Below are 27,053 nucleotides of genomic sequence, written 5' to 3'. Positions count from 1 at the left end.
GGACATATTTTGCAACCACCTTGGCTGCAGTTTTGTATTTCGAGACCCCATTGTATAGCACATTTCCGTACTAAAAATGTTTACTACTAACTCACATTTAAGGGTATATTCTATAATATGGTACCCCCAATAAGGGGATTTTGTTTTGTATTTTGGGTTCTCATAAATTTATCACCACATCTCCCCACTAAAAATGATTAATACTCGTATTGGTCCAAGTTGTTATTTTGAGAATTTTGGACACATTTTCAACCAAATTGGCTGTCATTTGATGTTTTGTATTCTCATTGGCTGTCAAATCTCACTACCAAAAAGTATCAATATTGATCTGCCTTGTATTAAAGCCGCCATTAGAAATTTCGAGAATTTCAATCGTATTTTTCTCAAGTATTTTTCGGTATGTTCAAGGTTCTATCATAACATGAGACTTCTCGTAGAAGCCCCCATTAATTTCATTATCAACCTCATGATGGAGGGTATAAAAAGTTCGGCCGGGCCGAACTTAACAACTTTTTTACTTGTTTACAAACTACACACAGTACACATAAGTTTTCAACATCGCGGTTATCTTTTTTTTGTAGAATTCAAAACGACTCCAGTGAATTTCAATTGTATTGTACTGGCAGTTCATAAGTTATTTTGTAATTAATTGACTTTGGGTATAATTGACTGGCCCTTAGATTTTGGCTATTCATCGCCACCACTAGCACAACGGCAGCCGCAACTCGATTTTCTGTAAAATTCAATAAATTAAACAACATTATTAGTACTTCTCCCACAAATTTTTCAATATTTTACTGAAAATTAATTTTATAAAATCGATTATTTTTAATAAGCCTAGATCATGTCCGAAGATGGGACATTGCAGTCCACTCGTTCTACTAGCTTCCCAACAAACAATTACAATTTTAAAAATTGGTTAATCTTAAGTAGTGTTGGTGGGTTATTTGGGATACCATTTGTATTTATACCCTTCACCACACTGTGGTACAGGATATTATGTATTTGAACATATGTTTTCAACAGGCAAAAGGAAACGAGATAGACACGTGGTTTCTTTGCATAGAACTCACTTTCTGAGTCGATTTATGCATAATCGTCCGTCTGTCCATGTTAAACTGAAAACAAAGTACAGATCGCATTTACGATCCGAATCGGATGAAATTTGGCATAGGTCACTTATTTGGCCCAAGGACAAACCCTGTTGAAGTTGGGAAAAATATTTTCGTCCGATTTAATGTAAATGGTGTACCAAAACCTCTATAAATCTTTAGATTAACATGAAATTTAGCATAGTGTACTGAATTAGGTCTAGAATGATGTGTGTTAAGTTTCGTGAAAATCGGTTCAGATTTAGATATAGCCATATATATTTTCGTCCGTTTTATTGGTATCGAAGCACCAAAGTCTCAATATATCTTTCGATTTGCACAAAAGTTGGCATATCGTACTAAATTAATTCTATAATTACATAATCTAAGTTAAAGAAATCGGTTCAGATTTAGATATAGCTCCCATATATATTTTCTTCATTTTTTATGTACACTGTGCACTATAGACCCAAAGCTTGTCCGATTGCCAAACACTCTTATACAATGTAGTGAAGTTAATATAAATTAATCTCTGGCAAGTTTCGTTGAAATCGGTTCAGATTTAGATATAGCTCCCATATACATTTTCGTCTTATTTAAGGTAAATGGTGCACCAAACTCCTAATGTTTGTCCGATTGACTCTAAATCTGCCAGAATGAACATAGGTTGCAGAATGGCATATGTATGGATTGATGTTAGTCAGTTAATATACAGATAAAGATAACATATTTAAGTCTATTCAATTTCATGTCAATGTTCCTTAGAAAAGGCGACGTCTGTTAGGGTACATATGTGGAATATGCACGAAGTTATCAAGGGTAATGAAAGGTTTTTTGTATAGAAGCAATAGCTTCTGGGGAGAATATCCCAACAAAAAACTAAGGGAACTGATGAGGATCAGTGGCGTTTTTTTATAAAAACAACAAACTGATCCGAAAAAAACTATAGTCTTCCCTGCCTTACCCCTCGGTGTGCAAACAATGCCATATTCCCCAAATTATAGTCTTCCCTGCCTTGCCCCTCGGCAAACAATGCCATACATTCCCCACTAATAAATAGTTGTTTTTTATAAAAACAACAAAATGGGATTCAGCCTGACTATTTTGCAAAAATAAATAATAAATTCTAACATTACCTATATATTAACCTGGCTATATTTCTTCAAAGATGAATATAGGTATAATTTGTTGTAAATAAAAATAACTTTTAAGTAACAAACCCATGGTACAATTATAAAAGGTAACAGCAAATCCCAGCTGATTTGATTCCAACGTAATACTAGTGTCAATATGAATTTGACAAATTATGTTTTTAAAAATCACCCAACAGGAAAATTGGGAACGCATACAATTTGAAATTGTTCTTTATTAAATGTGCTCCTGTATTCAATTTACTCAATCTGCCTGCTGGGAAAGTTTGAGGAAACAAATCTTTATTCAAGAAATAACTCGCTATTCCCAGCATATTCATATGTGTTACATATATATATATGACAATAGCTCAATTATAGGAAAGATGTGGAAGCGATAGAAATATAAATTTGATATTTTGAGGATTCGAAAATATTTCATTTTCAAAATAAAAATAATTTGATAATAATTTGTTTATTTGTTTACATTTTTCTGTCAAATGAGTTGACACTAGTAGAACTTACAAAAACAAATTTCCATGTGGTTGTTGTATCGTTTTTTGTACAACAACACTTGCTGTTACCTTCTATTATTATACCATGTAACAAACCTTAGAAAAGACGTTCCAATTAATTGTTCATTAATCTGAAAAAATAACTTCTGAAAGAAAGGAAAAAATAACAAAACGAATCAATATTTGCGAATATGTTTGGAATTCAATAATCAGAAAATACAGAAATTAAAATACCACAACGAATTAGTGACAGCCAAATATATTAGAGCAGCTTCAAAATGTCATTAAAAATAATTTGTATATGTCTTTAAAATTCCACAAGAAAGCAAATATTTTTTTATTGTTAACTGTTAAATTTTGTGTGTTAATATTCAGTAATATATTTTAGGCCATGTTTTTCTTATAATGTATGAAGTTTGGGTGTGTGCAGTGTGTTTGTGTGTTACCAAAGATAACAAAACATCATGCTCACTTGGCTGTTTGACGGCTATCTTCACGCTGATATTTGGCAAACTCTAAGAAAATCTCTTCCAATGTTGTCTGTGATATTGAATAATCTTCAATGTTCAAACGATCCCGATTACTTTCCATAAGGCCGAATATTTGCGACCATTTAATACTGGACAATGGAATGTAGAAGGTAAGAATACCCATGTAATTTTCCCTAAAGAGAAAGAGCAAATGATAGTTAATAATAAAATTAAATACAAAATTTTGTATAAACTTACTGTAAAATGGCTTGAGGAAATTCGTTTTCAATGAAACCCTTAACAGTTTCAATGTCTTGTTCTCGAATATGAGCTGCGGTACTGTCAATGGCCAAGCTGACACTGTTTCTGTAAAATTTATAAAATCAAAATTAGTTAATTATTCGAATTATACAAATGAAAAAGAATTTACCTTTCCGATTTCACAGCATCAATGTTACGTTTAACTTTAATCTTCAAAATCAAACCCTTGGAGAATTTATTCTTCAAATGTTGTGTCGAACCGATACACTTGAATTCACCATTAACCATAATGGCCAGACGGGTACACAATGCTTCACACTCTTCCATACTATGTGATGTAAGAATAATCGATTTACCCGAATCACGAATACGACAAACCATATTCCATAACTGCCGTCTGGCTGCTGGATCCATACCGGTGGTAGGTTCATCCAAATAGATAACCGATGGGCTGCCAATAACAGCCAACGCCGCACTTAATTTGCGTTTATTGCCACCACTAAAGGCTTTCGTCTCCTTATCTAAATGTTCCATAAAACCAAATGAGTTAGCCAATTCTTGGGATATTTGATCGATGCGACCACGTTGTACACCACGCAGTAGACAGAATATCCGTAAAGTTTCACGACCCGTCAAGTCGTCAAGCAGGGCATCGAATTGTGGACAATAGCCAATTTCTTTGTAGGTTTTATTGATATCCGCAGCCAAATTCATACCTTTAACATAGGCTGTTCCGCTGGTGATGCGTTCGTCACCGGTCATCATTTTAAAAGTGGTCGTTTTACCGGCACCATTTACACCCAGCAAACCGAAACATTCACCTCTGCAAGAATAAAGAAAGGGCAATTAATTTATAATAACAACAAAAATTTGCACAAATTCGGTGGAACAGAGCCTAACCCTACTACTTCAGGAACAAGTATATTTAAAGATCGGAATTAAATAAATAAAACCAGTGAGCGGAGCAGTATAGTCGGACGGAGCCGACCATACGATACCCTACACAACTACCACGAACTCTAACTTTCTGAGGATGTTTATTCCGAGTCTGAGTAATATTTCATGATATTTGCCCCCTCTTGTCCGATTACAGGTCAACAACACCTCTTCCTTACTTTTTTCGCATATTCAGTACAGTCCGTCTAATTATTTGTCCAGATTACCTTCAGGGTGGGTTGTGTTGTGATTTTCGGATTATACTCGACTCGAAAATACACAAAAAAATAAAGTTTTCGGTCCATTTCATCCCAAAATTTTAATCTGATCATCACCGAAAATTGTATGCGTTGTTCTTGACCACAACTGGAACTTCATGAAAAATTTCAAAGCCATCACCGCGATATTTCCCCCTCTAATGTGGTAATAAGTTACTAAATAATATCTGAATATGTAAGCACCTTTAAATATTTGACTGTAACTTCCACATCTGAGTAGATACATCACTATATTTGGTATCAATTTAAAGGCCAACCACTCCTCTTGGATAGGCTATCAACTCCTCGGGTCTACATACTCCAGGAGTAAATATATATGCCATAGAATACAAATTTTGTAATTTTTCACACAAAAGTCAGGGTCCATTTGACCCGCTAAATATTGACCGATCTTTATCAAAACATGCGTGCTTATTCTCTGGCCCGATCCCCTTCTCCATGGAAAAATTCGCGTTGTTTGGGCCATAATTGCGGCCTTTGGAGCGACCAGAAAAACCGACAAAAATAATGTGTGTGGTCCATTTCATCCCCTAAATATTAACCGATCTTTCCCAAAAACAATAGGGGTCTTCATTGGCTAGAACCCAATCTACATGCAAAATTTCGTGAAGATTGGTCCATAACTGTGGCCTGTATCGTGTTTACAAATTATAATGGACAGACGGACGGACGGACGGACGGACGGACACACATGTCTAGATCGACTCAGCTAGTCGATATATGACGATCGGTATACTTAAAGGTGGGTCTAGGACCAATATTTCGCGGCGTTACAAACATTTAGGGCTGCACAAAGCTATAATACCCTGACAACATAGTTGTGTAGGGTATAAAAATATGTTTTTGTTTTTTGGGATTCTTCCACATAAATAAAATTTTATCCAAGGAATCACACTTCTGGGAATCATCGTAATAATAGGCGTAGATTTTTAAAGAATATTTTCTCAAGGAATCATCGTAATAATAGGAGTGGATTTTTGAACGAATATTTTCTCAAGGAATCATCGTAATAATAGGCGTGGATTTTTAAACGAATATTTTCTCAAGGAATCATCGTAATAATAGGCGTGGATTTTTAAACGAATATTTTCTCAAGGAATCATCGTAATAATAGGCGTGGATTTTTAAACGAATATTTTCTCAAGGAATCATCGTAATAATAGGCGTGGATTTTTAAAGAATATTTTCTCATGGAATCATCGTAATAATAGGCGTGGATTTTTAAATATTTTCTCATGAATATTTTCTCATGGAATCATCGTAATAATAGGCGTGGATTTTTAAAGAATATTTTCTCATGGAATCATCGTAATAATAGGCGTGGATTTTTAAAGAATATTTTCTCATGGAATCATCGTAATAATAGGCGTGGATTTTTAAAGAATATTTTCTCATGGAATCATCGTAATAATAGGCGTGGATTTTTAAAGAATATTTTCTCATGGAATCATCGTAATAATAGGCGTGGATTTTTAAAGAATATTTTCTCATGGAATCATCGTAATAATAGGCGTGGATTTTTAAAGAATATTTTCTCATGGAATCATCGTAATAATAGGCGTGGATTTTTAAAGAATATTTTCTCATGGAATCATCGTAATAATAGGCGTGGATTTTTAAAGAATATTTTCACATGGAATCATCGTAATAATAGGCGTGGATTTTTAAAGAATATTTTCTCATGGAATCATCGTAATAATAGGCGTGGATTTTTAAAGAATATTTTCTCATGGGAATTTTGAACTTACGGTTTAACACACAGCGAAATTTGATTAACAGACAAAAAGCTGTCATAATATTTCGTAACACGATCCAATACCAAATTTTGGGTTTGTAATTCCGACTGTGACATGTTGGGGATTTTCTCCTTCTCCGCTTCAACATCGTCATCATGGTAGGCATCTTCAACAGAGGGTGTTGGTTTGCTATAATACAAATTAGAAGTTGTATGTAATATAAACATAAATATATTTTCCGTCAATACTTACAAATTCCTTCGTTTCCATTTGTAGATCAACTCATTGAAAACACCATATTCACGGCAGATCAATATCGTAAAGAACGCCACAAATGTGGCAACCAAATAAACTGTTTCGGGTAAAATACCAGGTTCTTTCCAATCGAAATAGGGAATGGTATCTAAAAGGACAAAAAACAACTTTAATGAATTTATTTAAAATGAATGGGAATTTAAGAACTACTTACGACAACATTTCGGCACTAATTCACAACGCAGGTCATCGGACAGTCTGGCAATAGCATGATTACTGCAAGCCTTACGTGTGGCAACATTAGCATATAGCTTATTAAGAGCCATGGTCAAAGAAAAGTGAGGAAAAACTCTAAAAATCCATGCCAACAGATCGGCCGTGTCTTTGGTATCCAAAGAGTCAATTGACATGACAGCCACAACCATAAACAGAGCCACACCACATATTAGGTTTATAGATGAAACTCTGCCAAACCCGGTAGATGGCTCCGAGCAGAACAATGAAATCAGGTATGTAAATGGAAGAACAGAAAATCCGAATATAAATATGACCAAGAAATAACGGGCTATAATAAGAACAAAAAAATAGTAAATTTACATTTCCTCTTTGTCAAAACCTTACTTACCCAAATCGGGAAATGCCGAAAAGCCATCTTCCTGGAAACATGCCACCGTACAGATCACAATCAACGCTGTCAGCGTAAATGTCATAATATCCCAAAGGAATTGTGATATCCAGAATATCCACACATTAACACCGCCCACAAATTGCAATAACTTGGAACGTGATTCACGTTCCTTGATCGGGAACAAAATATAGAAAGCACTCACAAAACCAAAAAAGAAACATAAATGCATTGATAAATGGATACCCAGATTATGGCCGGTGTTCAATTGTTTCAATACCGTTTTTGTGGTATATGGTAGGGGGGCATTTGTAACGGTTATTTCATACGAATCATTCATGGCAGCTCTACAAATGGGGAAAAAAGAAAAAAAGGGAAAGAAATAAACATTTAAGGGGACCCGCCCATTCTCGGTTTCAAAACAATCGATTATATTATTTTTATTCGATAAATTGAATCTATAACTTCTCAGGAATGTCTCCTGAAAATTTCAAGTGACAATTTCCAAAACTCTTTAACATATAATCGATTTATTGTGAGGAGGGTTCAATAATGGTATTGGGCTGTCTTTCATTTTATTGGATTTCGATCTATTTAACCTCTACTAAATTACCACAATACATTACGAAATTTAAAACCTCTCTAGTGGTAGACGAACTCCCTCCCTCCATACTTTTCCGATTTCTCAAAAGGCACAAATTCATGGCAGACCTCTCAGTAGCAGATCATATTACATTCGGATATCATAGCTGGTTTGAAAACTGAAATCGGACCTCTCAGGAACTAGAACATCTCTTAGAATCACTCTAGTGCTAAGAATAATTCCACAGAACTTCTTTCGATACTTTAAGGCCTCTCAAAAAGCATCAATTCTAGACTGAACTCTCAGTCGTAGCTCCCAATTTATTCAGTCCTCTTATTTGAGTTTCCTACGACTTCTTTGCGAATTTGTATGCCTTAAAAGCTTAGCATGGATTAGTATAGCTTTTCAAAAGCGACTTTTGGTATTTTCAAAACTGAAACTACATTTTTTGGAAATTCGAACACCCCTTAGAATTACTATACTTTTAGATGAATTCCACAGGACTTCCTTCCATATAATAAGCCCTCCTCTCAACAAGCAATAAAACTGAACTCCTAATAGTAGCTCCTCTTATATTTGGACCTCATATTTTATCTTCCGCCGACTTTCTTGCCTTAAAAGCATTTCCTGGTTTAGTAGCATATTTTGCCATTTTCATAATTTAAACCAGTAAGGAAAGTAGTAAAGTCGAACGGGGCCGACTATATGATACCCTTCACCACTTTGGGTATATTCACCAGATGAATCCTAACAGACGTCGCATTTTTAAAGGACCAGTAAAACGAAATTGGATCCATAAACATGTCATTTTGCAACCTATACTAAATTTTTCATTTGGTCTGATATATAAGCTATACCTAAATCTGAACCGATTTCAATTATTTCAGGAAACTTAACACACGTCATTCTAGACCTAATTCATTACGCTGTGCCAAATTTCGTGCAAATCGAAATATATTAAGGGACATTGGTGCATCATTTACATTAAATCGGACGAAAATATATATGGGAGCTATATCTAAATCTGAACCGATTTTTCCCAATTTTAATAGGGTTCTTGGGGCCCTTGGACCAAATAAGTGACCTATGCCAAATTTCATCCAAATTGTTCACAAAAATACATGGACGGACAGACGGACATGCGTAAATCGACTCAGAAAGTGATTCTATGCATATTCTCAAAAGGAACCATGTGTATATATCGTTTCCTTTTGCCTATTACAAACATATGCACAAAGACATAATACCCTGTGCCACAGTGTGGTGAAGGGTATAAAAATGGAACACCCTTCAGTGCTCGAAGAACTTGTCAGAACTTCCATCAATACTATTAAGAAGCATCAATTCTAAACTGAACTCTTAATAACAGATCCTATTATATTCGAACCTAAAAGCGGTTAAAAGTCGGCTCATATACCTTAAAAGTAAATAAAGTAATATTTTCTAACCTGAAATCGAACCTCTCATAAAGTTATCTTATTGCTAGAAGAAACCCTCAAAAGTTTCTTAGATATATGATAACAATTTATTTGCAGTGTATGTATGTGTGTGCATGTAGTTTTATTCACAAATATGGCACTTGACACCTTTTTCCTTGTGGAATCACAGTTTTCAACACGAAATTCATTTCAAAATATTCCCAAGAGAATAACCAACCAACACTACTACTACTAAATACAAAAAATATCTTCACAAAAATTCTCCCGCCATATCCTGAGAATGCCTGCATTTCTTAGTCGGTCGGTGATAACTTACTTTATAATGGCATTGTGCACCAAATTCACCGTCAATGGTGCCGTATGCAGCGGCTGATTATTCAACCATGCGACAATTGAGTTATCTCCTCGTATCGATGCCGAAGCCAAATATCTCGAGTTGATTGTCACTTGTATGCTGCGACCCAAATCCAAAATGTATTCGGTAAATTGTTTATTGCCAGTTAATTCCAATTTATAATTGTCGCCGTACGATGTTGCTACCTTTTTATAAGCACTGGAGATTTTGTCCAAAAACGAACCGGGAACAATATCGGCAGCTGTATCTAAAACTGTAACAGCCATAGGATACTGAGTCAGGCTCATTGTCATCGGTTCTAATGCCCTGAATGTACCCTGCGTTCGGACCATTATAATTATCATAACTACAAAAAATATTGCCATTCCATTTTGTAGGATGAACATTAATTTGTTTCGCCATGTGTGTAGAAATGTTTTCATGATCATGGCATGCCATTGGTTGCGCAGCAAATTGACGCCCTTCAGTAGGCGGGTGTTTTCCGAGAATAAACTGTCGGCTAAATGAGAGGAAAAATATTATTTTAGGCTATTTACATTATATACCTTAACATATATGTTCCTGATTCCACATCATCTTTTGAAGCATCACCATTCATACCATTATTGGTAATTTGTCTGTTATACGCCTCTGGGTTGGTTGTTGCATTACCCTCGGTACCCACTTTCATAAATACCTCTTTAAGGGATGTTATACTAATACCATAACCATTTAATTCCAGATTTTCCGAATTATTTTCCAAATCTCTAAACATTTCTTCAAAAATATGCGAATATTTATCGGGCAATTGGTAGGTCAGTTCAGTACCAATATCCGCAACAGGTTTTATATTGGGTACATATTTTTGCAGTAGAGCTGTTAATTCTTCGGTGTTGCAGCAGTCACGTTTTACACAAATCTGCAAAGATGTAATGTTAAGGTAATTCGAAAGAATTTTGGATACCTAACATGTAAAAAACGTCGAACTATTTATTTACATGAGCTAGACATTAAAATAGCTGGAATCTTTCCACACTTGATAAATTGTCGGATCTGTTATAAGATCACTCTTATAAAAAAATCTACTAGTCAGATTTTCTTGGTTTCGCCCCTCACCAAGGAGGAGAGTGTGCCTTCTGCATGCTCTCCAATTGGTACAGTACTTCGGTGCTGGAGCGCTGGTGGGCGCTTTTCCGCCTGTGGCTAAGCCACTGTGAGGTAGGCCTATTGGCAGGAACTCACATTAAACTCTTCAAGATGTCAAGTCAGATTTTCTTAGGACTTCCTATAGTAATTGGAACTCTACAGACTTCCGGCACAAATAGGAGGCCCCTTAATTACTAATTCCCACAAAATTTTAACTTTTAATTAGCTTCTCCTAAGAAAAAACTCTAGAGGTATATTCCAAATGACCCGCTCCGATATTATTCGGACCTCTAAAAACATCCTCCTGCACTAGTTGGACCTTGAATGAGGTCACTCAAAAAATGTCTACCTTTAATTAGCTGTTATAAGAGAAATTATTAGACCTCTAATTACATTTTTCGATCCGAATTTAACTCCTCTTCTATTTGACTTTCCAGAGACTCCTTAGATATTATTCGTACACCTAAAAGTATCCTCTTGCCCTTAATAAGCTGTTTTAATAAATATGTTTAGACCTCTAATGAGATGTTTTGCTCCCAATGTAAATTCTATCTGACTTCTCAGATCGAGCGATCTCTTCATATACATCGGTTTTTATGAACTTATAATACACTAGACGAACCTCAAATGTCATACTTCTCACACTATTCAGAGGAAGTATAATGAGTATTCGTCCCTTGATTATCTGCTTTTGTAGTAACCAATCCTCTAATTGATCGCTTGTTAATAGATTACTTACCAATTTATAACCCGAACCATATTTCTTTTTCAAGAAAAACGAGGTGCCGTGACACTTCAATTCACCGTCACACATAATGGCAATACGATCACCCAAAACATCTGCTTCGTCCATAAAATGCGTTGTTAACAGCACGGTGCGTCCAATTTTTTCCGATTGCAGCAAATCCCATAATCGACGTCTAGCAGATGGATCCATACCCGATGAGGGTTCGTCACACAATACCACTTTCGTATTGCCGGTAAGTGCACAACAAACTGATAGCTTACGTTTCATACCACCCGACAGCTTCCTGGAGGCCACATTTGCCTTATCTTCCAATTCAATCATGCGAATATATTTATTTACTTCCTGCGTTAGAGCATCACCCTTTAAGCCTTTCAATCGGCTAAAGAATGTCAAATGATCGCGCACAGACATATCATCGAAGAGAACGTTGTGTTGCGGACAGATACCCAAAGACATGCGAGCACCTTCAATATTTGTGCGAATATCATTGCCATTAATGATAGCCGTGCCGGATGTGGGTGGGAACATGCCAGTCAGCATGGATAATGTTGTTGTCTTGCCGGCACCATTATGTCCCAAAAGCACAGTTATTTCATCTTCATACATATTGACAGATAAACCGCGCACAGCCTGTTTATCACCAAAACGTTTCTTTAGGTTTTTAACTTGCACACCAATATGTTTGGCAGCTGGTTCTGGTTCAAATGCATCGGGATTATTGCGCTCCACATGATCGCCGGTTATATCCTCGGCACCAATATATTCACTATCACCAAACCAAAAGCTGCGTGTGAAAATGAAATTCCATTTCTTGGGAACACCAAAATCGCCAGGGAATATCTGCTCCACATAGAGGCAAATTGCAATATACAGCACGCAGGAGGCCAACATCATCAGGATGATATAGCCAACAGTCAAATCGTCATCAATGTTAACCGGTTCGAAGAGATTACTCCATTGGAATCCCTCACCCGTACCCTCAAAAAGCATTATTAGCTTTAAGCCCAAACACATGGCCGTATTTGAGATCAAACACCAACCTAATTTAGTGCCCAAACTCAATTCGTCATAGGTTTGGTACATAAACAAGAAGGGCAAATAGGTAATGAAACATATCATTTCAATGACAGCGACCGCAGTGCTTGCTTTTGAGAAAAATGTAGCCACCATAAAGCAGAAGCAGATGCTCGATATTACATAGATGAGAAAGAAGAATAGCAGGACAGACCAATCGGCATAGGTTAGAATGGAAACACCATTTGACCATTTAATCTGAAAATAATGAAAGTGATTTTTAGCGGAAATTTTTAGAGGCCTTCACAAAGAAACATAGACGAAAAATTGGTCTATGCATAGAGAACACAGGTCTGTATAGAGACCACAGGTCTTTATAAAGACCAATTGGTCTGTATCTTTATATAGACCAATTGATCGGTACCATTGATCGGCATAAAGACCATAAATCTCTACAAACACCAATTGGTCTATGTATAGAGAACACAGGTCTGTATAGAGACCACAGGTCTTTAAAAATACCAATTGGTCTGCATAGAGGCACAGATCTTTATATAGACCAATTGATCGGTACCATTGATCGGCATAAAGACCATAGATCTTTACAAACACCAATTGGTCTGTATAGATCCAAAAGATCTATTTATGTAAAGACACACAGAACGAACCTTCATGATAATCGTAATGAGTATAGCCGAAATACCAATCAAAATAAAGTATTTACAAAACCAACTGGTCCAATGTAGCCAATTATCCAGACCCATTATTTTCATGACTTCTTTCAGCTGTTTCTCCTTTTCGGCAGTAATGTACTGAAACAAAAGAAAAGCATACATTTATTTATAGACCTCAAAGAAGATTCCAAATCGTCCAACTTACCCCAACAATATTCGAACAGGGAAATATGAAACTCAACAGTATAATCATTGGAACAAAACTGGACATAGCATCCAGCAGGGGATCATAAATATATTCCGAATAGGGATAACGTTGCATTGTCACCTCGGGCAAATCTGTTCGTTGTGTTACCAATTTTATATAGGCCATTGAAATGGCATGCTGAACGGCTAGAAACGATTCACGTATATAACCCACGGGTAAACCACCATCTTCTGCGCTTGGATTACGTGGTCCACTCAAATCCAACGGCATAAACAGTTTCATTGTTAACCATGTCATACCCACCGCATCGGTTCTCAATTCACTCGGGTAGCGTAGTGAAAAGGCAAATTTTTGTGGGTAATCGGTTAAATTACTCCAACTATCATCGAATTGTACACCCGCTAAATAGTTATTGGAGACCATGGCATTTTCTAATGCAGCCGCATTTGGGTGACCTTCACATGTTAAACTGAGCCCCTTGGCAGCATCGCAAACGACATTGGCGAGGAAGGGATTTTCCGGTGAATAGTGTAGTGAATAGATTACGGGTTTTGCAAATTCACGAAGGAAAATTTCTTCACTGTTTAGTTGTTTGGTGTGTGTGAACAAATTAAGCAAGTTAATAAATTAGTAGTGTATTCGAACGGATGGATACTAAAATATTCTTTGAAGGCAGAAATCATGAACATATGCAGTCTGCAATGTACAGTGTTTAAAACCAACATTACCTGTCCTTGGTAAAGGTAGTCTTTGCTGTAGGACGTACTACTTTTATTGTTTGTTTTTTTTAGAAATTATTTTGAATATTGTCCTTTATTTAAATAATACATACCTAAATAAATCAATGTTATCAATATTTTGTGGTTCAAATATGTCAGGATATTTAGATTGGGGCACAGCCTGCATTCGCACCAACACCATCAACAATGCGAATGCCACAGGCGCCAATATTTCGATCAAAAGTTGAATTTTGTGATGCCATTCTAGTCGCCAGTTTTTCCACGTTAATAATTTAAATTTTTCCCAATTTCCTATACTTTGTTTCATTTTGCCATGTAGCGTGGAAAACGAAAGATTTTTTTTTTTTTGGGGTGGGCGGCGAAAAGGTGAGTAGGTGTTTGTGTGGCGTTCTTATGTTCAGGAATTTCTAATTAGAATTTTAATTTAGGTTATACCTGTTAAGAAAAAAAACACGCAAAATAATTATAAGAAATAAATTTCGAAATGTTACGCTCGAACCCAGTAGTGGAACAGAGCAAATATTAAATTGAACATGTTCAACATTGAGGCACGAACCTAATTCAATGCGTGCCGTATTAAAATATTTTAGGCCTCTAAAAAATATTTTCGTTTTAAAAATCCACGCCTATTTTAGGCCTCTAAAAAATATTTTCGTTTTAAAAATCCACGCCTATTTTAGGCCTCTAAAAAATATTTTCGTTTTCAAAATCCACGCCTATTTTAGGCCTCTAAAAAATATTTTCGTTTTAAAAATCCACGCCTATTTTAGGCCTCTAAAAAATATTTTCGTTTTAAAAATCCACGCCTATTTTAGGTCTCTAAAAAATATTTTCGTTTTAAAAATCCACGCATTTTTTAGGTCTATTTTAGGTCTCTAAAAAATATTTTCGTTTTAAAAATCCACGCCTATTTTAGGTCTCTAAAAAATATTTTCGTTTTAAAAATCCACGCCTATTTTTGGTCTCTAAAAAATATTTTCGTTTTAAAAATCCACGCCTATTTTTGGTCTCTAAAAAATATTTTCGTTTTAAAAATCCACGCCTATTTTAGGCCTCTAAAAAATATTTCCGTTTTAAAAATCCACGCCTATTTTTTAGGTCTATTTTAGGTCTCTAAAAAATATTTTCGTTTTAAAAATCCACGCCTATTTTAGGTCTCTAAAAAATATTTTCGTTTTAAAAATCCACGCCTATTTTAGGTCTCTAAAAAGTATTCGTTTAAAAAATCCACGCCTATTTTAGGTCTCGAAAAAGTATTCGTTTAAAAAATCCACGCCTATTTTAGGTCTCGAAAAAGTATTCTTTTAAAATATCCACGCCTATTTTAGGTCTCGAAAAAGTATTCTTTTAAAAAATCCACGCCTATTTTAGGTCTCTAAAAAGTATTCTTTTAAAAAATCCACGCCTATTTTAGGTCTCTAAAAAGTATTCTTTTAAAAAACCCACGCCTATTTTAGGTCTCTAAAAAGTATTCTTTTAAAAAATCCACGCCTATTTTAGGTCTCTAAAAAGTATTCTTTTAAAAAATCCACGCCAATCCACGCCTCTAAAAAGTATTCTTTTAAAAAACCCACGCCTATTTTAGGTCTCTAAAAAGTATTCTTTTAAAAAATCCACGCCTATTTTAGGTCTCTAAAAAGTATTCTTTTAAAAAATCCACGCCTATCCACGCCTCTAAAAAGTATTCTTTTAAAAAATCCACGCCTATTTTAGGTCTCTAAAAAGTATTCTTTTAAAAAATCCACGCCTATCCACGCCTCTAAAAAGTATTCTTTTAAAAAATCCACGCCTATTTTAGGTCTCTAAAAAGTATTCTTTTAAAAAATCCACGCCTATTTTAGGTCTCTAAAAAGTATTCTTTTAAAAAATCCACGCCTATTTTAGGTCTCTAAAAAGTATTCTTTTAAAAAATCCACGCCTATCCACGCCTCTAAAAAGTATTCTTTTAAAAAATCCACGCCTATTTTAGGTCTCTAAAAAGTATTCTTTTAAAAAATCCACGCCTATTTTAGGTCTCTAAAAAGTATTCTTTTAAAAAATCCACGCCTATTTTAGGTCTCTAAAAAGTATTCTTTTAAAAAATCCACGCCTATTTTAGGTCTCTAAAAAGTATTCTTTTAAAAAATCCACGCCTATTTTAGGTCTCTAAAAAGTATTCTTTTAAAAAATCCACGCCAATCCACGCCTCTAAAAAGTATTCTTTTAAAAAATCCACGCCTATTTTAGGTCTCTAAAAAGTATTCTTTTAAAAAACCCACGCCTATTTTAGGTCTCTAAAAAGTATTCTTTTAAAAAATCCACGCCTATTTTAGGTCTCTAAAAAGTATTCTTTTAAAAAATCCACGCCTATTTTAGGTCTCTAAAAAGTATTCTTTTAAAAAATCCACGCCTATTTTAGCCTCTAAAAAGTATTCTTTTAAAAAATCCACGCCTATTTTAGGTCTCTAAAAAGTATTCTTTTAAAAAATCCACGCCTATTTTAGGTCTCTAAAAAGTATTCGTTTAAAAAATCCACGCCTATTTTAGGTCTCTAAAAAAATATTCTTTTAAAAAATCCACGGCTACTTTGGTCTTTGAAAAAAATATTCTTTAAAAAATCCACGCCTATTTTAGGAATCGAAAAAATATTCTTTAAAAAATCCACGCCTATTTTAGGAATCGAAAAAATATTCTTTAAAAAATCCACGCCTATTTTAGGGCTCAAAAAAATATTCTTTAAAAAATCCACGCCTATTCTAGTCTCTGCAAGAAAATATTCTTTAAAAAATCCACGCCTATTTTAATCCTCGGAAAAAATATTCTTTAAAAAATCCACGCCTATTTTAATCCTCGGAAAAAATATTCCTTTAAAAAATCCACGCCTATTTTAGGTCTCTCAAAAAATATTCTTTAAAAAAAATCCACGCCTATTTTAGGTCTCTCAAAAAATATTCTTTAAAAAAATCCACGCCTATTTTAGGTCTCTCAAAAATTTTTCTTTAAAAAAATACACGCCTATTTTACGCCTCTAAAAAAATTCTTTTAAAAAATCCACGCCTAAATTAATGGGTTTTTAAAAATATTCTTTTAAAAAATCCACGCCTATTTTACGCCTCTAAAAAGTATTCTTTTAAAAAATCCACGCCTATTTTAGGTCTCTAAAAAAATATTCTTTTAAAAAATCCACGCCTATTTTAGGTCTCTAAAAAAATATTCTTTTAAAAAATCCACGCCTATGAATAATGTCACTGCAAAAAAATTCTTTTAAAAAATCCACGCCTATTTTAGGTCTCTAAAAAGTATTCTTTTAAAAAATCCACGCCTATTTTAGGTCTCTAAAAAGTATTCTTTTAAAAAATCCACGCCTATTTTAGGTCTCTAAAAAGTATTCGTTTAAAAAATCCACGCCTATTTTAGGTCTCTAAAAAAAAATTCTTTTAAAAATCCACGCCTTGACTATTTTCCTCTAAAAAAATTCTTTTAAAAATCCACGCCTTGACTATTTTCCTCTAAAAAAATTCTTTTAAAAATCCACGCCTTGACTATTTTCCTCTAAAAAAATTCTTTTAAAAATCCACGCCTATTGGAGACTTTTAAAAATCCACACCTATTGGAGACTTAAAAAATCCACGCCTATTTTAGGTCTCTAAAAAGTATTCTTTTAAAAAATCCACGCCTATTTTAATCCTCGGAAAAAATATTCTTTTAAAAAATCCACGCCTGGGTCGTCTGGTCCTCTACTAAAAATATTCGTTTAAAAAATCCACGCCTATTTTAGGTCTCTAAAAAGTATTCGTTTAAAAAATCCACGCCTATTTTAGGTCTCTAAAAAGTATTCGTTTTAAAAATCCACGCCTATTTTAGGTCTCTAAAAAATATTTTCGTTTTAAAAATCCACGCCTATTTTAGGTCTCTAAAAAATATTTTCGTTTTAAAAATCCACGCCTATTTTAGGTCTCTAAAAAATATTTTCGTTTAAAAAATCAACGTCTAGTCTCCATCCATAGTCTTCAAAAAAATATTTTTTTTAAAAATCCACTCCTATTTAAGGTCTTTAAAAATATCCGTTTAAAAATCCATGCCCAGTTTAGGTCTGTAAAAATATTGCTAGCTGTAAACATTTTAATCGCGAAATATCAAACAGATCAGGATAAAATCTCAATATATATTTCAAAACAAAGCAATGAATTTGTTTTGTTTATTTATTCTTTAAACCATAAATTTGACAGTCAATGAAGTCGTCGAATTCGCCTCCCGGTTAACCTTATGAATAAACCTTGCATGGTACAAGTATACAAGGCAGGGAAAATACACCTCTACCTTGTGGGCTATAATAATAAAGAAAACAAATGCAACAAGTCGTTCTGCCCTTTTTGCAATTTTGTAACATTTTAGTAAAAACGTGAAAAATGAATGAAATGTCAGGTTTTCTTTTCCAAATCGAGTTCGGAATATGATTTAGATATTAATTCTTTCACAAATTATAATTTTCTTCTTCAAAACATTTATTTTCTTCAAAACATCGCATACACAATCACACATTTTGTATACGACTATGGTATAAGAAGCCACAATATGAACAAATTCTAATTTATAAATTGCTATAGCCTACCTTGAATAATTGTACCATAAAGGAAAATATGGATTTTTCAATGGGAATAGGTAATATTTGGAAAATTTTTCTTATTTTTCGGTTTTGGTCAGCTCGCTAAGAGATATTGATTGGTCGTATTTAGGTACAAGTGGAGGAGTTGAATATTTGTATACGCCTCGTCGGAATATAGGTAACGTTGCAGAATACACAAAAATACACTTATCAAATATGGTGAAAAATCAATTATTTATTAAAATGAAATCAATGCTTTGTTTAAATGTTCTTGTGCGCGTTAAAAACTGCAACTTTTGACAGAAAAGTGGAGATACAGGGTTGTGTATTTCCTGGAATTCGCCTTGTGGGTGGCCGGATATTTGGGTCATGCGCAGTGTATATTTGGCTAATATTCATTGAAACTCGTACCTAAATCATTGCGTTGCGTAATAAAATATGTAAATAAATTGTTGAATGTCGGTACTACCCAAAAGTTCTCCTCCTAGTTCTCCAAAAAAATATTCGTTAAAAAATAATCGCCTATTTTAGGTCTCGAACCTATTTTAGGTCACTAAAAATATTCGTTTACAAAAAATCCACGCCTCTTTTAGGTCTCTAAAAAATATTCGTTTAAAAAATCCTGATCGTATGGATGGTGTTGAATAAATCCACGCCTTGTATGGTCCTTAAAAAAGTATCCTTTAAAAATTTTTGAAAAGATTATCATATAAAACCAGTAAGAAAAGTTCAAACGTCGGACGATGCCGACTATATGATACTCTTCACCACTTTGGAAATTTATGAAAAATTAAATGTCAATCATCGAGCAAAATATGTAAAAGATCTATATATAAATGGACGTATTTGGGCAACCGTGGCATCCACAATTTGCTATGCTGCAACACAGTGCGCTATCCAACATTTATCTCGACACAAAATACAATACAAAACTTGACATGTATCAATCTAGATATAATACAGTATTCTGTGCAAAATTTTGTCTCAATCGAACAAACATCGATAGTATGGTGCACCATTTACATAAAATCGGACAAAACTATATATAGGAGCTATATCTAAATCTGAACCGATTTCAACAAACCTTGGCATGTATCAATCTAGATCTAATTCAGTACTCTGTGCAAAATTTTGTCTCAATCAGACAAATATTGGGAGTTTGGTGCACCATTTACCTAAAATCGGACGAAACTATATATGGGAGCTATATCCAAATCTAAACCGATTTCTACAAAACTTCGCACACATCAATCTTGGCTTAATGTAATACTCTGTGCAAAATGTTGTTTCAATCGGACAAATATTGACAGTATGGTGCTCCATTTTTATTCCGAGCCTGGGTAATATTTCGTGACACAAAAAATAAATGTTCGGTCCACTTCATCCGAAAATTATTATCTAATCATCACCGAAAATTATAGGCGTTGTCCTTGATCATAACTGGAACCTCATGAAACATTTCAAAGCGATCAGCGCTATATTTCCGCCCTCTAGTGTGGTAATGGTTTATTAAATAATATCTGAATACGTAAGCACCTGTAAATATTTACATGTGACTCCCACATCCGAGTACATTAAAGGCCAACCACTCCACTTGGATATACTATCAACTTCTCGGCTCAATGTAAATATATACGCTATAGAATACAAAAATTGTAATTTTTCACACAAAAGTCTTTATCATATTCTCTGGCCCAATCCTCTTCTCCATGTAAGATTTCGCGATGTTCGGGTCATGTAAGATTTCGCGATGATGGGTCTAGGACCAATATTTCGCGGCGTTACAAACTCTTGGGGCTGCACAAAGCTATAATACCCTGACAACATAGTGGTGTAGGGTATAAAAATCCATGGAAAAAATATTCTATATGTTTAGTAGACCTTCTACTTTTAAATAATATTTTTCGATTTTTTTTGGGTTTTCCAATTAATTTATTTATTTAACTTCAATTTTCATTTAATATTTTTGCACAAATCATTTAACATTTCATATATAACATATATATTTTTAAAATTTGGTATAAGGCCATTCAATTCATATTCCTGCATAGGGGGTTTTTTAAAAGCTTTTCAATATTTCGATTTTTGGTAATATAATTTTCAAATAAATTGATAAAGATGGAAAGACAATTACATTAGGTTATACAAATGATTTTAATAGAAATATAATTTGGACGTATATACAAAGATTATTTGAGAAAAGTATATATTTTTGTTGTAAGTTAAAATCGATTTTTATTGGGGCAATTAGTTTTAATACAAAATACGTATAACTTATGACAACGTGTATACGCCCCATAGAACAAGTTATGGGGTACGTATAATTATTGTCTACACGTATACGCACTTTGGGATTTATTTTTAATTTCATTAGAATTTTCTTATATTTGTTTACGGACATAGCCAATAAATAGTTGTATAAATAATTTAGTTAGTCAACATCACAAGAATTAAATCCAAATACTTAATACGTACATTTTTATATATATTTATATTTGTTTAAATTTTAATATGTATATATTATTTACAACTAATAATAATTAAAACAAGTGAAAAAGCGGTAAGTTCGGCCGGGCCGAACTTTGGATACCCTCCACCATAGATATATTGACAGGTACTAGAAATGAAAATATAGGGAACATACCAAAAAGTGGACCTATACCGACATTTCTAAAAACGGATTATGTAAACCATAATTAAAAATTTTAGAAAATTTTAAAGGATAATTATACTCTCAGCCTTATGGCTAATGAGGGTGTATAGACTTTAACACGGTGAAAATGTGTCTCATCGAAATATTGGTTCTAGACCCCATGTTTCTTTGGACCAAATCCGTTTCAGAAAATTTAGATTTCATCCAAACTTTGCCCATCTTATTATTTCTTCCAAGCTTAGTTCAAATTCTCGAACTTCCAATCAGGGGCTAGGTCTAAATGCGGCTATAGTTAATTATCGAACCTTACGTTCTAATTGTTTATCTCTCTATCCTCCGCAGGTGAAATGATTACAAAAGAGACTTAGAACCAAACTCAAAACGCGGAACAAATCAGATAACTATTTTAATATAAAAAAAGGGGTTATATGGGGACTACCCCAAAAAGGGGGTGAATATTAAAAAATTTTGGTAGAGAGATTTGTTACCATATACGACTACAAATTACCAAACTGCAGCAAATTCGGTTGAAAAATGCGCTCAAGAACCCCCAAATACCGAAAATTGGGGGTACCCTTATATGGGGGCTATCCGAAAAAAATGGACCAATATTCATAATTTTTGGTGGAGAGATTTGGAACCTATTAGGAACCCAATGTACCAAATTTCAGCGTATTCGGTTGAAAAACGCGCTCAAGAACCTCAAAATAGCGAAAATTGGGGGAACTCTTATATGGGGGCTACCGGAAAAAGTGGACCTATATTTATAATTTTTAGTGGGGAGATTTGGTACCCCATAAGAACCCAATGTACCAAATTTCAGCGAATTTGGTTGAAAACCGCGCTCAAGAACCCTAAAATACCGAAAATTGGGGGGTACCCTTATATGGGGGCTACCCGAAAAAATTGACCTATATTAATAATTTTTAGTATAGAGATTTGCTACCCAATAAGAACTCAAAGTACCGAATTTCAGCGAATTCGGTAGAAAAATGCGATCAAACCCCCCAAAATACCTCAAAATTGGGGGTACCCTTATATGGGGGCTATCCGAAAATATGGACCCATATTTATAATTTTCAGTGGAAAGATTTGCTACCCAATACGAACTCAATATACCAATTTTGAGCGAATTCAGTTGAAAAACGCGCTCAAGAACCTCAAAATACCGAAAATTGGGGGGTACCCTTATATGGGGGCTATCCGAAAATATGGACCCATATTTATAATTTTCAGTGGAAAGATTTGCTACCCAATACGAACTCAATATACCAATTTTGAGCGAATTCAGTTGAAAAACGCGCTCAAGAACCTCAAAATACCGAAAATTGGGGGGTACCCTTATATGGGAGCTATGCCTAAACGTGGACCGATAAAGCCCATCTTCGAACTTGACCTGCCTGCAGACAAAAGACGACTCTATGCAAAATTTTGGCGATCTATCTCAATTCGTTTAGACGCTAGAGTGATTACAACAGACAGACGGACAGACAGACAGACAGACGGACAGACGGACAGACGGACAGACGGACAGACGGACATGCTTAGATCGTCATAGAATTTTACGCTGATCAAGAATATATATACTTTATAGGGTCGGAAATGATTATTTCGATGCGTTACAAACGGAAAAACAAAACTAATATACCCTCCATACTATGGTGGAGGGTATAAAAAGGGGTTATATGGGGACTACCCCAAAAAGGGGGTGAATATTAAAAAATTTTGGTAGAGAGATTTGTTACCATATACGACTACAAATTACCAAACTGCAGCAAATTCGGTTGAAAAATGCGCTCAAGAACCCCCAAATACCGAAAATTGGGGGTACCCTTATATGGGGGCTATCCGAAAAAATGGACCAATATTCATAATTTTTGGTGGAGAGATTTGGAACCTATTAGGAACCCAATGTACCAAATTTCAGCGTATTCGGTTGAAAAACGCGCTCAAGAACCTCAAAATAGCGAAAATTGGGGGAACTCTTATATGGGGGCTACCGGAAAAAGTGGACCTATATTTATAATTTTTAGTGGGGAGATTTGGTACCCCATAAGAACCCAATGTACCAAATTTCAGCGAATTTGGTTGAAAACCGCGCTCAAGAACCCTAAAATACCGAAAATTGGGGGGTACCCTTATATGGGGGCTACCCGAAAAAATTGACCTATATTAATAATTTTTAGTATAGAGATTTGCTACCCAATAAGAACTCAAAGTACCGAATTTCAGCGAATTCGGTAGAAAAATGCGATCAAACCCCCCAAAATACCTCAAAATTGGGGGTACCCTTATATGGGGGCTATCCGAAAATATGGACCCATATTTATAATTTTCAGTGGAAAGATTTGCTACCCAATACGAACTCAATATACCAATTTTGAGCGAATTCAGTTGAAAAACGCGCTCAAGAACCTCAAAATACCGAAAATTGGGGGGTACCCTTATATGGGGGCTATCCGAAAATATGGACCCATATTTATAATTTTCAGTGGAAAGATTTGCTACCCAATACGAACTCAATATACCAATTTTGAGCGAATTCAGTTGAAAAACGCGCTCAAGAACCTCAAAATACCGAAAATTGGGGGGTACCCTTATATGGGAGCTATGCCTAAACGTGGACCGATAAAGCCCATCTTCGAACTTGACCTGCCTGCAGACAAAAGACGACTCTATGCAAAATTTTGGCGATCTATCTCAATTCGTTTAGACGCTAGAGTGATTACAACAGACAGACGGACAGACAGACAGACAGACGGACAGACGGACAGACGGACATGCTTAGATCGTCATAGAATTTTACGCTGATCAAGAATATATATACTTTATAGGGTCGGAAATGATTATTTCGATGCGTTACAAACGGAAAAACAAAACTAATATACCCTCCATACTATGGTGGAGGGTATAAAAAAGGGGTTATATGGGGACTACCCCAAAAAGGGGGTGAATATTAAAAAATTTTGGTAGAGAGATTTGTTACCATATACGACTACAAATTACCAAACTGCAGCAAATTCGGTTGAAAAATGCGCTCAAGAACCCCCAAATACCGAAAATTGGGGGTACCCTTATATGGGGGCTATCCGAAAAAATGGACCAATATTCATAATTTTTGGTGGAGAGATTTGGAACCTATTAGGAACCCAATGTACCAAATTTCAGCGTATTCGGTTGAAAAACGCGCTCAAGAACCTCAAAATAGCGAAAATTGGGGGAACTCTTATATGGGGGCTACCGGAAAAAGTGGACCTATATTTATAATTTTTAGTGGGGAGATTTGGTACCCCATAAGAACCCAATGTACCAAATTTCAGCGAATTTGGTTGAAAACCGCGCTCAAGAACCCTAAAATACCGAAAATTGGGGGGTACCCTTATATGGGGGCTACCCGAAAAAATTGACCTATATTAATAATTTTTAGTATAGAGATTTGCTACCCAATAAGAACTCAAAGTACCGAATTTCAGCGAATTCGGTAGAAAAATGCGATCAAACCCCCCAAAATACCTCAAAATTGGGGGTACCCTTATATGGGGGCTATCCGAAAATATGGACCCATATTTATAATTTTCAGTGGAAAGATTTGCTACCCAATACGAACTCAATATACCAATTTTGAGCGAATTCAGTTGAAAAACGCGCTCAAGAACCTCAAAATACCGAAAATTGGGGGGTACCCTTATATGGGGGCTATCCGAAAATATGGACCCATATTTATAATTTTCAGTGGAAAGATTTGCTACCCAATACGAACTCAATATACCAATTTTGAGCGAATTCAGTTGAAAAACGCGCTCAAGAACCTCAAAATACCGAAAATTGGGGGGTACCCTTATATGGGAGCTATGCCTAAACGTGGACCGATAAAGCCCATCTTCGAACTTGACCTGCCTGCAGACAAAAGACGACTCTATGCAAAATTTTGGCGATCTATCTCAATTCGTTTAGACGCTAGAGTGATTACAACAGACAGACGGACAGACAGACAGACAGACGGACAGACGGACAGACGGACATGCTTAGATCGTCATAGAATTTTACGCTGATCAAGAATATATATACTTTATAGGGTCGGAAATGATTATTTCGATGCGTTACAAACGGAAAAACAAAACTAATATACCCTCCATACTATGGTGGAGGGTATAATAAAAAATGTGTATATATAAAATATAAAATAAAACCCTTGGTAATTGAGATATTGTGACTAAAGCTGTTAAAATATGTATTTTAAAGGAACAATGTTTATTTTTAATATTTATTTATTTTTAATATTATCATACTTTAAAAAATTCCCATTTCTAATACCGATGATAAAATAATTTGAAACAATAAAACTTAGATTGGGAATTTCTGAAAGTAATTTAATGATTTTTTTATTATTTGAGGCAGTGTAAAGTAATTAAATAAATTTAATATGGAATTTAATTAAAATTTTCTAATCACTTTCCCACTGGCCAATACTAAAATTATTTATTTCTATTTGTCTACTATTTTTTTAAGTAAAAATCTTTTTAATTAACTTAAACATCTAAGTACATTTTTTAATACTTGTTTTTTTTACAAAGTACACACGCATTTATAAAAATATATAAATATTTTCCTTTATATATTATATAATAGGATTTGTTTTTTTTTCGCCATTGTATTGTATATTTATTCTATAAAATGTTAAGAGGTTCTAAACATCGTCGTTTTGTTGTTGTTGTTTTATTTTTGTAGAATTCAAGACGGCTCCAGTAGATTTCAACTGATTGTACTGACGTTCCATAACTTATTTGGTAATTGGTTTACTTTGGTTATTCATTTGTTACACATAGGCTATATCAGACTGGCCTTTAGGTTTTGGCTATTCATCACCACCACTCCCACAACAGCAGCCGCAACAAGATTTTCTTTAAAATTAAATAAATTAAAGCAAATTATTATGGTTATTGTGAATATGGATATAGAAGTGTGTATTATAATTTTAAAATATTGTATAAATTATATATAATTATACCCTTATGACTATATGGTCAATTTTTTGTTTATTTTTCAAAAAAATATTTATTTTAAAATATGTTTACCTTTCATTTCACGCCCATATCTTTTAAATGCCTTTATTAGTTCAAAAGGTACAGTAAAAAATAAATAACATTACATTTTTGCATTTGCCAATTTGAATCATGTCAATCTCTAGATGACGCTGACATCGAATTGCCAGGGTTGCCCTACTGCAAATAACTCACACATATTGTAGATCGTTAATAACTTTTGAACACCTTTGGACATTTTGAAAATTCAAACCGGTGTGTATAGCTGAGAATATTCGGTTTCAATTTCTGCTATTGGGAATATATTCAGGGGTTCGTAATAATATACATATATTTTTATACCCTTCACCACACTGTAGTACAGGATATTATGTCTTTGTGCATAACAGGCAAAAGGAAACGAGATATACACATGCTTCCTTTTGAGAATATGCATAGAATCACTTTTTTAGTCGATTTATGCTAGTCCGTCTGTCTGTCCATGTTAAATTGTAAACAAAGTACAGGTAAATTGTAAACATATTTGGCACAACTCATTTATTTGGCCCAAGGACGAACCCTATTGAAATTGGGAAAATCGGTTTAGATTG

General features: G+C 34.5%; 1 pseudogene; it reads right to left on the bottom strand.

Annotated features, from left to right (window-relative positions):
• Positions 1 to 2,841: 2,841 nt before the first annotated feature.
• On the bottom strand, positions 2,842 to 26,503 carry LOC133334983 (phospholipid-transporting ATPase ABCA3-like; annotated as a pseudogene).
• Positions 26,504 to 27,053: the final 550 nt, after the last annotated feature.

This window comes from Musca vetustissima, unplaced genomic scaffold (genome assembly GCF_032173495.1).
Source record: "Musca vetustissima isolate MV318-11 ecotype Yass unplaced genomic scaffold, APGP_CSIRO_Mvet_v1 utg69259, whole genome shotgun sequence".
In the NCBI taxonomy this organism is placed as follows: Eukaryota; Metazoa; Arthropoda; class Insecta; order Diptera; family Muscidae; genus Musca; species Musca vetustissima.
This window is presented reverse-complemented; position numbering and strand designations above follow the sequence as displayed.